The 16,085-nt window shown below is 46.4% G+C and overlaps 1 protein-coding gene across 4 annotated transcripts in view; it reads left to right on the top strand.

The window, feature by feature from the left end:
* Positions 1-16,085, top strand: part of LOC135368804 (protein qui-1-like) — a 336,239-nt gene that overhangs the window by 268,863 nt on the left and 51,291 nt on the right. The window lies entirely within an intron of this gene.

Raw genomic sequence — 16,085 nt, 5'->3', positions numbered from 1 at the left:
GCCTCGAAGCATAGTTCGGTCATAGAGCTATCATAGTGTGGTGCATTATGGCGCCAGTTGCTCTTGCTCCAAAAAAGCCTAATCATCGTCATCATCATCAACAACAACAACAACCATCTCCCTTCCTTTATCAGTATACGGTATACTTTATCAGTACTATATATATACAGATTAGTGTATATTTATAGTGTAGTACTTCGTCCTGCGAGATGTAGTTTAACCTACTGTAAACTGTACTGTAGTCTAACTACTGTAGTTTAACGTGACGTCAACTACTCTATTGTTGTGTTGTTATTATTACAAGAAAAGACCAAGCGTGCAGTCGTCTCAAATTTAAAGACTAACCATGACGTTGTCATCACATATTCCATAGTATTTTTATCATCTTCGTCACTACAATTACTAGGTTTCGAACTTTTATCCCAAAACCTGCCGTTCTGTTTAATTACTTATCTTCATAAATTACTATCCCACAACTATTTACTGCAGGAAGAGTGACGTTTTCTGTCAGTATATTTTTATAGCATGGAACTTCGTTGGTGTAAATGTAGTTCAAACGTGTCTATGTAAACTGTCAATAAAACCAATCTACGTCAACGCCAAAGAACAACGCCTTTTAATATTTCATGCTTTCCTCTCATGCCGAGAAATACAATAGTAATTTCGTTGGTTTATCCTTACATACCAGTGTCGTAGAATGTTATTTTCCCCATGAGCTAGGCAGTGCATAGAGTCAGTGATGTTAGCACAGCAAATGGAAACGAGCAAGAGAGTTACACGCTAATAGTGGCATATACATATACGTCTGTTGTGCTTCGAGGACAGGACATACACTTTATACAATTGTGTAAACAGCTTCTAATCTCTCCTTCTTAAGCCCGCTTATTATAGCAGTGAAATTCTGATCTTTCTTTCTTGAGCCTATCTCCGTTGCCTGCCAGACACAAGCCGTTGTCTGACATACACAAGACTAAAGAAGTGATGAGGCCATCTTTGTTGGGCCATCATAAAGACTTCTTAGTATGTTATACTTTTAAGACCACGCTCTTAATACTATAGTAATGCGAAGTGTTATGAGCGCTGATCCCTGACGTGCACCCTAATAAAGTTAGACATCCCCATTAGTCCTTATTGCCTTCCGTAGCAGGTCCTTCCGGAGCACTACTTTATTTAAGGACCCACCGTTTCCCTCGGTAGGCTGGGCTTTGTCCGTTCCGTTCAGACGACTCATTTGTTAGAACCTCAAATCTGGCGTCTCCGTTCACTTCCTCCTTGACCTTCGTTGATGCGGCAATTCGCCCACTAAGGAAAAGTAACTTCTGAGGCTCCTCCTCTTGTCTGTGCTGTGTTTTCTTGTTTTACGGCCTGCCATGTATAAATCTAGTTACCCAACGGAGCAAGAGATTACAGATATTAGTTCAGTCGATTAGAGAAGGCCCCGAAAGCTTGGCGCATAACCGCTTCAAGACTACGGGCGTGTTTTAACGCTAAATTTGCCATTTTATCGATCTACTAGCGACCTTTAGTAGACCGGGAACAGTCTCCAGAAAAGATACGATAATGGAAGGTGTCAGATCCAGATTCACCAATGGCACGTCATATCCGCCTCAAAGGAACACTGCGACATCCTTATAATGTTCTAGGAACGTTATCGTTGACATCCCCTGGGCTACTAAGAATATCCATCAGCGGACTTCGGGATTACGTGTTCCACTGAGCCCTGTGAAGTCTGCCCAGGAGGCACGTACCCCTCCCCCCCCCCCTGCGATAGTCGCGACGTTGCCTGCCGGAGCGTGGCCGGCTGCTGCAAGCAGTTTCATTTCCACCACCACCAACTGGTCCAGTGAGCCGTGTTCACGGTTTCGGTTCCGAAAATGTGCTCAGTCAATCGCCTTTAATCGTTTGAAGTGGCTGTCATCACAGTGCTGAATTTGGTCCTGACACCTTCCACTGTCTTATATCTTTCTTGGAGACCAAGGTTCGACTAAAAGTCACTATTGGATAATATAGAGTTTTAGCTGACCGTTAGCGAGTCCCCGCTCCGCTCCGCCGGCGAGCGGAGCACGCAACTGCGCATGCGCGCGACATTTGGTCGTTAGCGGGTGAGTGGAGCGGGACTTCCGCTCCGCTGCCGCGCTGTCTGAGCGGAGCGAGATGCGAGACGGTCGCACTACCGTCTGTCAAGATGGCTGCCGACAGTGGTGATGTCGTCGTCTTTTTGCTGCTGCTGAGGGTGATGCGTCTCAGCAGCGGCTCCGGAAGCGTTTTCCGGATCGACGCGGATCCTGTACGGCACACCAAAAGTGAACACGGGACGGACAGCTTCAAGCGCAAATATACGGTTTGCAAGAAGCTTGCACCAAAGTCGACCCAGTCTTGGCTATTGGAAAGCCGACCGGCCTTTTTTAATATTCAGGTTTATTATGAAAGCAACAGTCATGAAATTATTTTCAAATATAATGAAAACTGTAATAATAAACAGTACCGCCTTGCTTTCACTGGAAAAAGCTTAGCTAATTACCTGCACTTGTTCTACTACTTCCCGTGTACAAAGACAGAGAGCGCCGTTAGCGGTGCGAAACGGAAAACGGGATGATCGCCCTGCTAAAACCAATTATCTTATCCCCCGCTCAGCTCGCGCTCAACGGATCACCGTAAGCGGAGCGGAAGGTCAAAACGGTCAGCTAAAACGCTCTAGTATTCCGACAGATCTGAAGTAGCGTACGGAAACGATACGATAGATGAAGCCGTCCGATGGAAGATCTGCAACATGACGTAATCTACTTCGAAGGAATAAGGCCGTTGATTTATCATATTTTCGGGGTTGTTATCTTGAACACGCTTTTCGATCTACTAATTACGACACACTATTATGCAGGAACGCTTTGTAGACTCGTCGCGTTGGTGGTGTATGACAACGCGTGTATTCTTATTTTGACACGGCAGTATCTTTGATATCTCGTGGAAGTGGTTTTATTCTATACGAAATAGCAATCTGCTAGCTTGGATTCGTGGCATTTTCAGGTGTGGCGTTCGACGACCCCCCGATTACTGTTGGTTTGTTTGTTCAAGACAATTACTTTGCAATTACTTCCCAAAGCAACCGCAATGTGGTACAATACTAGCCAGCGAGAAAGAAAGAACGTGTTCATGTATTGAGGCTTCAGAAAACGAGGTTTTTTTCTTGTACAAATCAAATCAAATCAAATCAAATCAAATCGGAAGACGAGGTTATACCGGTGGAACGATAGGATACTAAATCTCGCGCGAACATGAGGTGAATTATAGCATAATCTATTATACAGCATCATCGCCGGAAAATGTCGCAGCCAGACGAATTCTAAAAGCAGCCACAAATATCTTCCAGACCTTTGCCAAGCGCAGGAACGACCGAAAAACACGAAAATATTAATGAGCTTCCCCGCAACCAACCCCAACGGAGGACATTTCAGTCGGAGGCTTTGTATCTGACACGGCCATCACTTTTTCCGCGCGCCGTTGAATGTCTGCGAACTCGGCTCTGCCGCAGTGATTGTGTGTGTAACGGGAAATCCTGCTTGCCGGAAGGTTGAGCGTCGCTAGTGTTGTCGACGTGGACTAAACTAGTACGGCGTCGTCTGCAAAGGACTCGTTGTGGCCGACCTGAATGCTTTCGAAAAGTTAGTCCTGACGCCACGAATGAAAAACAGTAACGTTGCGGAGCCGCCCCGGAGTTTCCGACAGCTGAGCGTAATCACCGAGCCTTTGGCGCGACATGGTTTTTGCATTTGCGTTCCCCATGTTCTGTCACGGGTAGAGCCTATGGAACCCCGAACGCGTGGTACTTTCGCGCTAAGGCACCTCACTCAACAGGTGATTGCAATCATTTTCTCTACTCAAGCAGACGGTGATCTTTAGGCAGTACCTAGTTCTCGCGTTACTGAGTATACAAGAACAAGAAAATGGCCTTAACTGTACACACTGATTCAGTTAGAAGGCTACGATAAATTTGCCACTGCTAGGTGCGTGTCTGGACTCCAGTAATGTGTAGAGTTGTAATAAATATTATCATAGCAGAGCGATAGCCCCTCTTTGTGCGTCGTTTATCTCTATTATGGCCAGTTTTTCCCTGGGTTTTCCGAAGACTTTCCAGACTAATATCGGCACAGTTCCCCCTGAAGTCGGCCCAGGACGCATATTAACCCCCTGTCACTCCACTCCTTCCTGCTGTCCTCTCTCCATCTGTCCACATCTGTACGCCGCTCATAGCAACAGTTGCTTCGCGGTGCTAACACAAAAGCAAAAAAAAATTAATAATACTTCGTAATATAATTAATTAATTAATAATGCTTCGTAATACTTCGAAATCTCTTATACATGTTTCTTGAAAAGCGAAAAGCTTCACATGATGAGCACGAATGCACATTTCTTTCTCGGTTAATTCATTTTCTGTTACTTTGAACGGAGTGCACTGCAGCGAAATACCACATGGGATATTCGGTTATAGGCGTACCTTGGTCACGTCTCAGGCTCATTTTCCCCATGTATAGCCTCGGAGATTTTCCCGGCATCACCCGACTCTACCTTTCCCTAACAACCCTCAAAATCCTTCGCTACACCATCTCAAAATTTTCTAGTGCGAGCATATCCTGTATGGGATATACAAGGCAGTAGTCGGGTAGGTAGGTGAGACGGCTGTCACGCGATCCTCAAATGAAAATCCTGGTCAAATCCTTGCGTAGCCGTTATATCAGCAATGACATCGCGGCGAACAGCTAATAAGCCTCGTGAGACCTTGAGACTTGCGTAAAGGTCATCGCTCGCATGTCGCCACTCGCGGAGCGACACTTTTCACGCGGCAGACTAGAGTGGAGGAGGGAGAGGGCGTTTCATTGTCCGCGGTCGAGCGTGCGTGCTCGAGATAGCGCCTGGCATGGAATCGCGCTAGTGAACTTTGGCAGCAGGCAGCGCCATCTGGATTATACCGTAATTGCAACATCTGCGAAAATATTGCGAAGGCTATAGATATAGCATTTTAGCGATAATGGTTTTGTTATGACGAGTAAGGAACGGCTTCACGGTGATTGGTCCTGAGAAACGAGAGTACCGTAAAATAGTTATGGTTCCCGAATTTTCCCAAATTTCGCGAATATAGAAACTCGCGAAATAATAAGGGCGCGCGAAAAATTCGAGCAAGAATTGACACTTCGAAAACAATGCCAGATGCCAGGTGGCTTTCCTCGCAGCTTTACGTCACTTCTGCGCCGTCTACGACTCAACGTCGCCTTCACCCCTGTGTTCCGGCGCTGTGCCCAGCTTGCTACTCCCCAGCTACGATCCTCCATATCATCGAGGACTGCGACCGGTACACGGGTGAGCGCCGGGTGTTTCGACGCCAACTTGAGCTCCTTGACCATATAGACCATTCAGCTTGTCCAAAGTACGTACTTGGCCCATGGAGCTCTCCGGCGCATCAGTGTCGTGCTGTTCGCTCCCTTTTTGCTTTCATGCAAGCCACTGGACTCCTCGGAGAGCTCTAAACAGAACTCCGACCTGTCGTCGCCTTCACGTTCATTGTAATTCATCCCCTCAGATTTTCCTGTGTGAAGTATGGGGTAGGGCCCTGTGGCTACCACGGGGAAACAATCTCATGTCATCATCACTTCTCCTTCATTTATTATTGTTGTTGTCGAAAACAATTAGGCACTCGCAAATAAGGTTCGGAATTCCGAGCCATTTTCACAATCCCAGGATTTCGGGATACCCGAATGTGAATCGTGAATCGTGAATCGTGAAGACGTGGGAAGGAAACAAGAAGGAGAGAAACGACTTACACCTTCGTTCTATACGCAGTGGGTCCGTGGTTCGTGCAGGAAAACAAGGCTCTGTCTTAGCGCTGTCCTAATTAATTGACCATTGGAACGGTTCCTTGGAAGATGTTCGTCTCCCTGACAAACGTCCTTTCCGTCCTCGATTGGTATTAGACCAGCAATGTGTCTTTCCTTCCTTCTTTGTGCATTGGCCACAAGACCTGCGCGGTGACATCGAGGTAAAAGGAACACGAAAGTGCTCATCGTTCTCCTTGCGCCATGGAAGATGGCGTTACCTTTGCACCGACACGAAAGGAACGGGATTCCCTTTCCCTCCTCTATCTCCATCTCCTTCTCTAGCTTGGCAGTGCAGAAGGTCCCATTCGTCCACTCAAACGATCTCCCACGATAATTGGAAATATCTTTTGCGGAGACGGCCAATGATAGCACGCTCCGCACTGTCGGCCTTCTTGAGAAGGAGAGGAGAAGGAAAGCGAAAATTGCGGTTTCTTTTCGCTCAAAAATCGCCACCGGCTCAAAGGACGAATCCTGTTCCTTTTACGTTGGTGTTAAGGTAACGAGATCTCTCATTCCGCTGGGAGAAATTTTTGCCGACTTTGCTTCCCCTTGAACCCTGAAAGACGAGTAAAAAGGGGCAGTAAAATTACCTTCAGGATTGCTCCATATCATGCTGAATTCACGAAGCAGTACGGGGAGCGAGCATACAAAAAAATAACAATAAAAAAAAGGTGTGTGTATTGCGGGGTTGTTTGGATTTAATCCACATGGATTTTATCCGCTGGAGTTTTTGAATTTTATCAACACAATTTAATCCGGATTTTTTTAGAGATTGTCTCCAGATGCGATGTGAGGGACAATCTTAATTCAACGTCACACGGAAAACTCCCGCTTTATTTTATTGTAGTGTCAGCTGTTTACAAAAGCCCAGGTACGCGCAACATTAACTTCTTTTTTTAACTTTTTAACTTTACTTTAGGAAGAGGGTAGCTATAGCATGATGCAATTGGTGGCATCTCTCACCGGCAGTCAGATGATGTGGGTTCGAACCCCACTGCTAGTGCCTTTCCTTCAACCGCGATAATTCAATTCTTCTCTGCTCTCTCTCTTCTTGTCTCTCCGCTATTGTTATACGGACGGATCCTACAGAGATGTCGACGTAGGTGGTCCCTACAGAAATCTTTCGCTAAATACTTTTCGTTATATACGAAAAATACAGAAATATTTTCGTTCATCGATGTCTTATCAAACACCATGAAAGACGAGCCATGTGCAGAGTGGCGTTTACCACGGAGGTGCTGTCTTAATTGCGGTCGTGACGTATTGGGAGCCCCGCGTGACGAAGCAGCCGTGAATATCACGTTTCCCGCTGCAAATTCGTGTGCTACCGTTAGTGCGCGCATCCATTTACGCCCGTTTTCATCGACGCAAAGATAAAGCGTCACGTTCGTGTGAATCCCGCCTAAGTTGCATTAGTGATGATGATGATGCTGTTGATGATGATGATGGAGAAAAGAAAAGAGTGGGGACTTGCATTGATTGATTGGTTGATCGTGATATAAAAAAATATGGAGATATGAGACAGGACTTGCATTGAATACGATGCCGTTCGCTTGGTTTCTTTCGTTTAATCAGTCGACCTTGGCAGATATCACTGATAATGGTGATGATGATAGGAACTGGGAATAAAAATGGGGACACAAGGCGTTATATAGGTGAACGTGAACAGGAGAACAAGGACAGACAAGCACACGGAGACAACATTCAAAAGGTCATTGAAATCTTGTTGGATGAACCATACAGCTGGTTTTTTTTCTCTCTTTCTCTTTTTCTTTCTTTCTTTTTTTTTTTCATTTTTCTGGTGTAGGTGCATTGCCCTATGACACGCACCTCTGTGGTGTAATTTTCACATCGTACAGAAGGATGTTTTGTAACTCACCATTCTAAATCGTGCGTTCTACAAGAACCACCATTTCAATGGGCATGTTCTACAACGAACACCATTTCAGCGATGTCTATATTCCAGTTAGAACACTGTTTCGGCTGTCGAAAAATCGAAAATCCCGTGATCTGGTGAAGGTAGATCCACTGTTCCTTCTTCTACATTGTTCTCACGCCCTTCAGGTAAATCCTGCGGAATAAGAAAAGGTGTTTATTTGCATACGCGCTGAAAGGTGTACAAAAAATTACTGCGCATTTCTTGTCATCCTGTATCGCGGAAGATATTGAATGCGTTACTGCGAAGATACAAACGCTGTCAGAACCTGCAGTGATTGCGCGAATGCGCTGGGGCTTCAGTAAGGCCTGGAAAGATTGCTGTCAGCTGCAGGTGACGGCTTTTTAAAAATCGTATTGGGAGCATTGACGTCTATGTCCTTTGAAAGAGCGAGATTCGTATTTTACTTCCATTGAAGTGGAAGCTGTCAGGTGTGCAGTTGTCCAATTGTGCCGGCAGATGTCGCCTTGTTGTCTTTCGGATTTTCTGGATTTGTGTATAGGGCAAGTGCAGCTTTAAGGTGTAGAATAAAATTTGCTGTAAACCTTTACATACCGTCCTGTTGCATTAAGACAGGTGTACAAAAGGACAGCAAATGCAAAACAATACACAGCTTAGACCACTACGCTTCCGAATGTAATTGGCTTAGCGGGAGCATGACGCTTCCGAGTCGCAAGGTAGTGACCCGCTCGCGTGGCCCAGTGGTTAGCGTGCTGGTCATGTCACGTCGATTGTAGGATGTGCTCGGGTTTGAATCCCGATGCCTGCTGTGCTGTCTGGGGTTTTCCTCAGACGCTTTCAGACATATGTCGGCACAGTTTCTTTAGAAGTCGGCCCAGGACGCACATTCCCCTGAGGCGTCAGACGTGACGTTGCCCACCCCCGTGAGACCGACAACGGCGAACGTTTTCACCACCACCACCACTACCACCACAAGGTAGTGCACCCGCATGCTTCAACATGTTGCTTATACCCAGAACACGTTACGAAAACACTCTTTGGGGATGACGCACTTACAGAAAAGGCTACGAAGCTCTCCCTAAACCAAACACACGATCTGTGACGCCTTACTTGCAAGCAGAGGAACGTATGGAGGTATTCCTGTTCCATAACGACCTAACATGGTTGGCTTAGAGTCACTCTAGGCAATCTAGTTACGCGCCGCTAGAGTGTCTTATGTAACCGTGAGCATACTACGTTTCCTTTTCCTTTTATACGATTAAGGTTCACTTACCGTGACGACAGTAAAAAAAGTTTCAGGAGGACTACGTTCTTCTTCACTTCCGATTCTCTATCATGAACGGCAGCGCCATCTGATAGTGGGAAAAAATACTGTTTTCCTTAACTACTATCGGAAAAGGAGTTTCCGAAAGGATTTTCGCGGAACACTTCACATAGAAGGTATAAGCCTACAGTGAGTCATCCATTCATCAAAGGTATTTCTCCATGACTCAACTCACCACGCTCTGATCGACGAGTGGTGATATGGAGTCGGATTCGGGATTAAAATTCCGCATTAGGGAATTTTAGGGGATCGTAAGCGCCCTCGAATTCCGATTCCGTATCGCTGTCAGTCAATCAGATGTCAGCAACGTGATGTCACCCACTCCAAAGGAACCCTGCTATTGGCTTATCATGTTTTCGGGAACGTTATCCTGAAACTTTTCCTACGTTTCCCCTAACCTATCAGTATCGGAACCATTTATCTGAGTTGGTACATCCTTTTTCCGGTGCCGCTTTGCAGCTGATAAGTTGGTAAATAACTTTTTAAAAAATATATGGAGGAATTGAATTCGGCACCCAACCAATTCTGCAACTCAAAAAAAAAAAAAAAAGAAGCACAGTTCGTATGCAGCTGACTTACGCATAAACTAGAGCAGTTCCTCAAAAATGAAATCGTAATTTTCCTATAGCATGTTGTCTTGTTCTACGAGAAACACAAAGTTCATATTACCGATGTACGCTTACATGAACTCTATCGTCTTAAAAGGGGCGCTGAAGTTCAAAACGTTCTACTCGCGGAATGACAGATGAAAGAGCGGCCTGTCATTGGTCTCCTCACACGATCTCCCGCGCTGATTGGGCAAATCGTTTGAGGAGACCAATGAGAAGGCGCTCCGCATTGCCGCGCTTCTTGTGAACGGCAAAAGAGGGAGACCGCAAATTGCGGTTGAATTGCGGATTGAATATACGTAGTTCCATTAGTTGTATTGATGTCAAAGTAATGGCACCTTTCATTGCACGGGAATAAATCTCTTCACTTCAATGCCTCTTTAACTAGATTACAATTTTCTGCCTCTTTTGCGTCAAAAAGTCTGCGGTTGTTTGCATCCACCTACATTACAAAACAACATTTACACGTGCATAAATCTAGCCTAATGAGGTCCTTCTTTTCTTGTTTACTAAAGCTGAAGAGCCGCAATGAACTCTCTCAAAACACAGCGCAGGTAATCCGACTCGATTGGTAGCGCCCAGGTAAAGTAAACGCTGGAATGTTTGCGAAAGAAGTTGAAATTTCCTTGAAAAGCGACGGAGCCTCTTTGGAGCGCTGACGCGCTTTTATCTGCTACTTCACGTTGTCCCCGGTTTTTCTACTCGATACGAAGATGTTTACCCGGCAAGCAAGCGGCAGCTGCAGTTGCAGGTTTACACAAACGAGGCTGACGAACGACGGCTGTGTGTGCTATGAAATAATTGGCTTAGCGCGTCCCCTCATACAGTCTTCGAGAACCGCGGTGCATGGGTTCACGGTACACTGAAAGCTGATTTGCATCAGACATCGCAGGCACCGGTCCCTGTGTTTAGAGTGTCGACAGCGGCAACTATGTGTCAGATTACCGCGAGCAACTGGATAGAGCGCCGCCTGTGGCGATGTGGGTTTTGACGCGTGGTGTCAGCAGAAATATGTGGGCCCTATAGCACACACATGACGTACTGTACTCACACTCACCTTATAGCACTTTTCTTTTCTTTTTTTAACTTTTACACTTATTACGCCGCCATCACATCGTTGTACCCACCAACCCCTGGTGGTATGTGATATTAACCGCAATAGCGGTACAAATGCACTGGCGCCACAATCTCAATGTTTATTTTTCTTTTAAATCCAATCCAATCCAATCCAATGCGGCGATGAAATGCGCCGTGGCCGGATGGTTCAAAGCATCCGGTCGTTAGTGGTCGCTCCGTCCAAGGTCGTGCTGAAGACTGGGAGGTGGTTGGTTCGAGCCCTGCCACCGGCTGTGCTGCCTGAGGTTTTCCCTCAGTTTTCCGGCAGACTTTTCAGACGAATGTCGGTACAGTTCCCCCTGAAGTCGGCCCAGGACGCATACTAACCCCCCCTCTGTCCTTCACTCCTTCCTGCTGTCCTCTCTCCATCTGCTCACATCTGCACGCCGCTCATAGCCAGAGTTGCTACGCGACGCTAATACGGAATGATAAAACAACCGAATGTGGATCTGACAGCTCCCTGTCACTTAGAGCTAACTGCTCAACGACCCCTTGGGGGTCCTTGGGGGTCCTTGGGTATTTCTGAAGAAGAAATATCCGTGTATATTGTTGGCTCTATGAGATGGTGCTATGAGATTGTGCCTGGCGCTAAAAGATTGTGTAAAGAAATATCTATGACTTCATCCTTCTTTAACTATAGACCATATGTGCTGCAAGTGATTGAGGAGGCACTGCTGATAGCTCGCAGATTGGGTTTCCCATCCGGTCGGTATTATAGCGGCACGTCCGGTTGCTCGCGCATGCTGCCGGTTGAAAGGCAATACCGGCAGCGCTTTGCCGGTATTTTACCACAGAGGGCGCTTCGTGGTCTCTGCGGAAGAATAACAACAGATACGTGATGGGTGATGACCCGAAGTGTTTATGAGGTGAACACTTTTAGCACCGTGTGCAGACAAAACATTTCGTGATGCTGTAGAGCAGAATGGTTTCGTTCTGTTCTTCTTCTTCTCACACCGGTTCATGAATGAAATCCCAGGTCGAGGAAAATCGAGGAAATCCCAAATCATGTCTCAGGTCGTCGAGGAAGCTGGTGGTCTTGTCTTTTTGGAGGTGGCATTTATTGTCGGTAAACTCCTCTGCTGCGATGCGATGTCAACTTCTTCGACAAATTCGCCAGAATGTCCTACTACCTCTTAAAATCTAGACCAGAGCGAAGCCTGAACATGGGCTACACAAATCACAAGCACAAACCTGTGCAGCCCATGCCCAGGCCCCTTCGTCATGGATTCCCTCCTTCAGCTCGCCTGCATTTACGCTATTTTCTTTCTTTCTTTCTTTTTCCTTTCTTTTTTCTTTCTTTCTGTCTGTCTGTCAGTCATTCCGTCAGTCAGTCAGTCAGTCCGTCAGTCAGTCAGTCCGTCAGTCCGTCAGTCCGTCAGTCCGTCAGTCAGTCAGTCAGTCCGTCCGTCAGTCAGTCCGTCAGTCCGTCCGTCAGTCCGTTCGTTCGTTCGTTCGTTTTATGGCAGATGAAATTAATACTGGCTGTTGTCGCCGGGTGTACTCCCTCCACTGAGTCAGCGTGACACTCTGTGCGTTCAAAGGCGATGTCCTTTCTGCACGGCGCCTTGTTCTCGTCGGCGTCGTAGAAAGAATCCAGTCCTTGTCCTTGTGTTAAAAGTACATGTCCTCCATCATCGATACTTGAATATAACCACACACGGGCTGGCGTCCCCAGACCCTGGTATACGTCGCCGCTCGTTCTTTCCCAAGTGCACTGTCCCGGGCCGTTTTTCTCGAACGTTCTGTACGCGTTCCGTTGATCACATCTGTCGATACGTATTTGCTCATACACGTTTGCTCGACGCCCTCTCGTCATTATTTACGCAGACGCGCGTATTGCTCATGCCCAGCATATATGCTTCGTAATCAATATGTGGTGTGTATGCAAGTGTACCTTTGTGTTCCTGTTTTCCTGGCTAACGCCTGTTGCTTGTGCCGTTTGGTTGCCCAGGTAGGTAAACGACACGAAGGGGATCGAATGCCTTGCATGTTTGCTATTCTGAATGTTCAACAATCACTACGTTACACGAAGAACCGATAGCGTGCAGTTACCTCGCATATCGTTTCCTCCACGACCTTGGGTTCGATAATCGTTCCCACTCGGACTCGGTTAGCCACTTACTGTTTGAACGTCAAACGTCATTAGGGTACATCTCTCAGTGGTTTTCGAATTATTTAACGAAAGACACGACGTTAGCCTCGAGATATCTTTTCCGTAAGAAGGAAGAAACGTGCTTAGGAACGTCGAGAGCACAAAAATCGATTTTTTTCACTCTCTGATCGATAAAAGGTTGCTACCGGGACCGCGAGGTGCACGCGAACGTCGCACCATTTGCAACACCACATCAACGTGCGCTGCATCCGACGTCAGCGGCCAATTGAATTTGCCGTCCTCCGTGAAAACATCCAAAGGAGAATGGCGTCGTCGACGGAAATACGCCGTTTTAAGACGCCGTGCTTTGCCGTTGGCGGAAGCCTTCTGGGTGCGCGTGGGCTTGAGCGCTATAATGGGAGCTTTTAAAGGAAAGCGATAGTATACGCCTCTTTAGAAAGGCAACTGTCGTGGCTTATACCAGTATAACGAAGCTCGAAGCGGTTCAATGGTTGTACCTCCGCGAGTAGCGCTTCCCCGCACTGCAGGCGAAGCACGTATATATTACACGTATTACGTACGAATTACACCGCAGGGACGGTAGGAACTTTTAATTATGCATCTACAGCAATGCCCGTTTGTTACCGGGATAACGGTCACCATGATTCACGCGCTATATAGCGGGGTAATGGTACCCAGTCACTATAGTTACCGGCTTTCAATGCCCCGTGGTGCATCATAGTGTGTGATTAGTGATATACTTTAGATGTTGTTGAGATTTCATGATATACTGTTTTTCTCGTTTTTCTTTCTTCTTCTTCTGCTTCATATTTATTTATTTATTTTTTTTACATTTAACGGCGCTAACGCTCTTGCGTTTTCTTACGTAGAACGTACATCCTTCTCGTCGTTTATGTGACCGACTCTTATGAAGTTTCATGTAACGTTTCGGTGTTATGGTTCGGTGTGGGGTTAAATGAACTAAAGCGATGTCACTGGCATATTTTAATTAGTAATTAATTTAGATAATTAGTCTAATTAATGAACGAAAGCTAATTAGATAAATTAAATTAAAAGTCACCAACGTTAATTCTACTTCCGAAGCCTCCTGGAGCTTCCCTATATAGGGCACCTATACTTTTCTTTTTGCCTTCTGACTAAAATTATTATGAGGTTCCAGTGACATGATGGAAAGTAATTGTACTGAGGCTGGAACATATAATGGGACAAACACAACACAACACATGTTCACCAGATGCCGTGCCTCGTACTTGTGTCGTATGAATGTCTCTATGAAAGGAGAACTGCAGGAGAGAATATAAGAGTGAATACGTATCCGGTCAAACGAGGCCCCCAGGCAAGTCGTCGGACAGTGGATGCCAGCGGGGTCGAATTGGTAAAGGCGCTTGACCAGTAATCCAGAGATGCGTGGTTCCAATCCCGCCGCTGTTTTGCTATTCAGGAAAAAAAAAAGAAAAAAAAAGATAATTCATAGTCAAAGAGTGCACACGGGGCATTCGAAAACAGGATTTCTGTGGCCAGATATGGCTGCCCATGCACCTGTTGGCAGCCCTATCTCTATAGTTACGACTACCGAAAGCACGGTCCTCATTAGCGGTCTCTTCCTTGCTACGTCACGTCGTTTAAGCAATCGAGGCCAACAACGGCTAGCCGGTTTCGTCACCACGCAGAGCACTGGAAAACAGCGCTGTTTTTCGCTGCTCTCCCGGCTGCGACTCGATGGAAAACAGCGCTTGGCGAAGTTGAGCTTCGGTGAACTTTCCCATCGCTGTCTCCCAGCGATAGGCTCCCTGAACCAATGAGAACGCGGCGCCGCGTTCACGTGACGGTACGATCACGTGAGATCACCAAGTACAGCGCTGGGACAAGCGCTGCAAGTGCGAACCCCACATTGGAACTACAGCGCTGTTTTGCAGTGCTGTGGTGCAGCGCTGTGGAGCAAAGCGCTGTATGTCGGAACGGGCCTTTACGCTTTGTGGATACACCCCACACTTCTTGTTTATTTATCTTTTTCTTTATCTTTTTTTCTTCATCATCGGTGCCCCACAATTATAAGTACGCCTCGAACGAAATGGGTTGCTTCTATTGCATGCGCGCTGCAGATGTCATAGCAGAACGAGCAGGTGAGACTAGAGCCACTCAATAACCCAGTGAGTGACTCTAAGAAAGGCGTTGCCCCGCAGTCCATATTCGCTTTTATTCTGTTGAACAATCCTCGCCTTCCAGAAGCGGACAATTGTGATCAATACTGGGACGCCTGGGCTGCTACACACCGGCATTCTCGCGAGAAGAGCGTATATAAATGAGCGGCGGCAGTGCACAGCGGGCTACAACCTACTACGTTTAGTGCTGTCATCACATTCGCTTGACGTTTTCTAGAAACTTAGAGGACACGCAGCTATATACTATACGTCCATCTTTTTTATTCCATGTTAACGCCGCGAAGCGACTGTGGCTATATAAGCGGTGTACAGACAGAACAGATTGAATGAGGGCAGCAGGAGAGGTGCTGTAACTACTTTTTTTTAACTGCCTACTTCTTTTTAGTAGTTTCACTATGACCACTAACTGCTGTGTCAAGTTGTAGTTTAACTACTAGTATAACTATATCACAGCCGCACTAGTTAAACCTACTTTGCCACTATACTACGATGTAGTTCTTTAACTATGTCTTAACTACTCTGATATTTTGTGCGCGTCGTTATATCTATGATCGCTTAGACGTAAAACTAGCACGTGAGTGCTGGGGGGAGCGAGACGACAAGCGGAACTCCCACACTCGTAGCAATCATCGCCCCTCATCGTCATCGTCATCGTCGCCCCTCCATACAATACTGATGTGGTGATGATATGTCATGCAAAGATAAAGTCATGACGTCCAATCTGACGACGGAGGGGGCGTAAGCTTTTTGAATGTTTTCTGTGTGTCGATCGTTGTATACCCTGAGTAACACAAGAGACGTACTTTTTGCTTATGTGCCGTAGCATTTCTGTGCGCAAACTTGACAATTAATGTCTCCATTCCGCGTCTAACCAGTCTAACTCGACCAATGCTCCGACAGCCAACGGTCCTGTTGCAACACGTTGGATACTGCCCTGACTCCCCGTCGAAAATTGAAAAAAAAAAAAAGAAAGATGCGAAGTAGTTGTAGCCAGCTGT

The sequence above is a fragment of the Ornithodoros turicata genome, chromosome 9 (genome assembly GCF_037126465.1).
Source record: "Ornithodoros turicata isolate Travis chromosome 9, ASM3712646v1, whole genome shotgun sequence".
NCBI classification, from domain to species: domain Eukaryota; kingdom Metazoa; phylum Arthropoda; class Arachnida; order Ixodida; family Argasidae; genus Ornithodoros; species Ornithodoros turicata.
The sequence above is the reverse complement of the archived record's forward strand: the minus strand, read 5'-3'. Positions and strand labels throughout refer to the sequence as shown.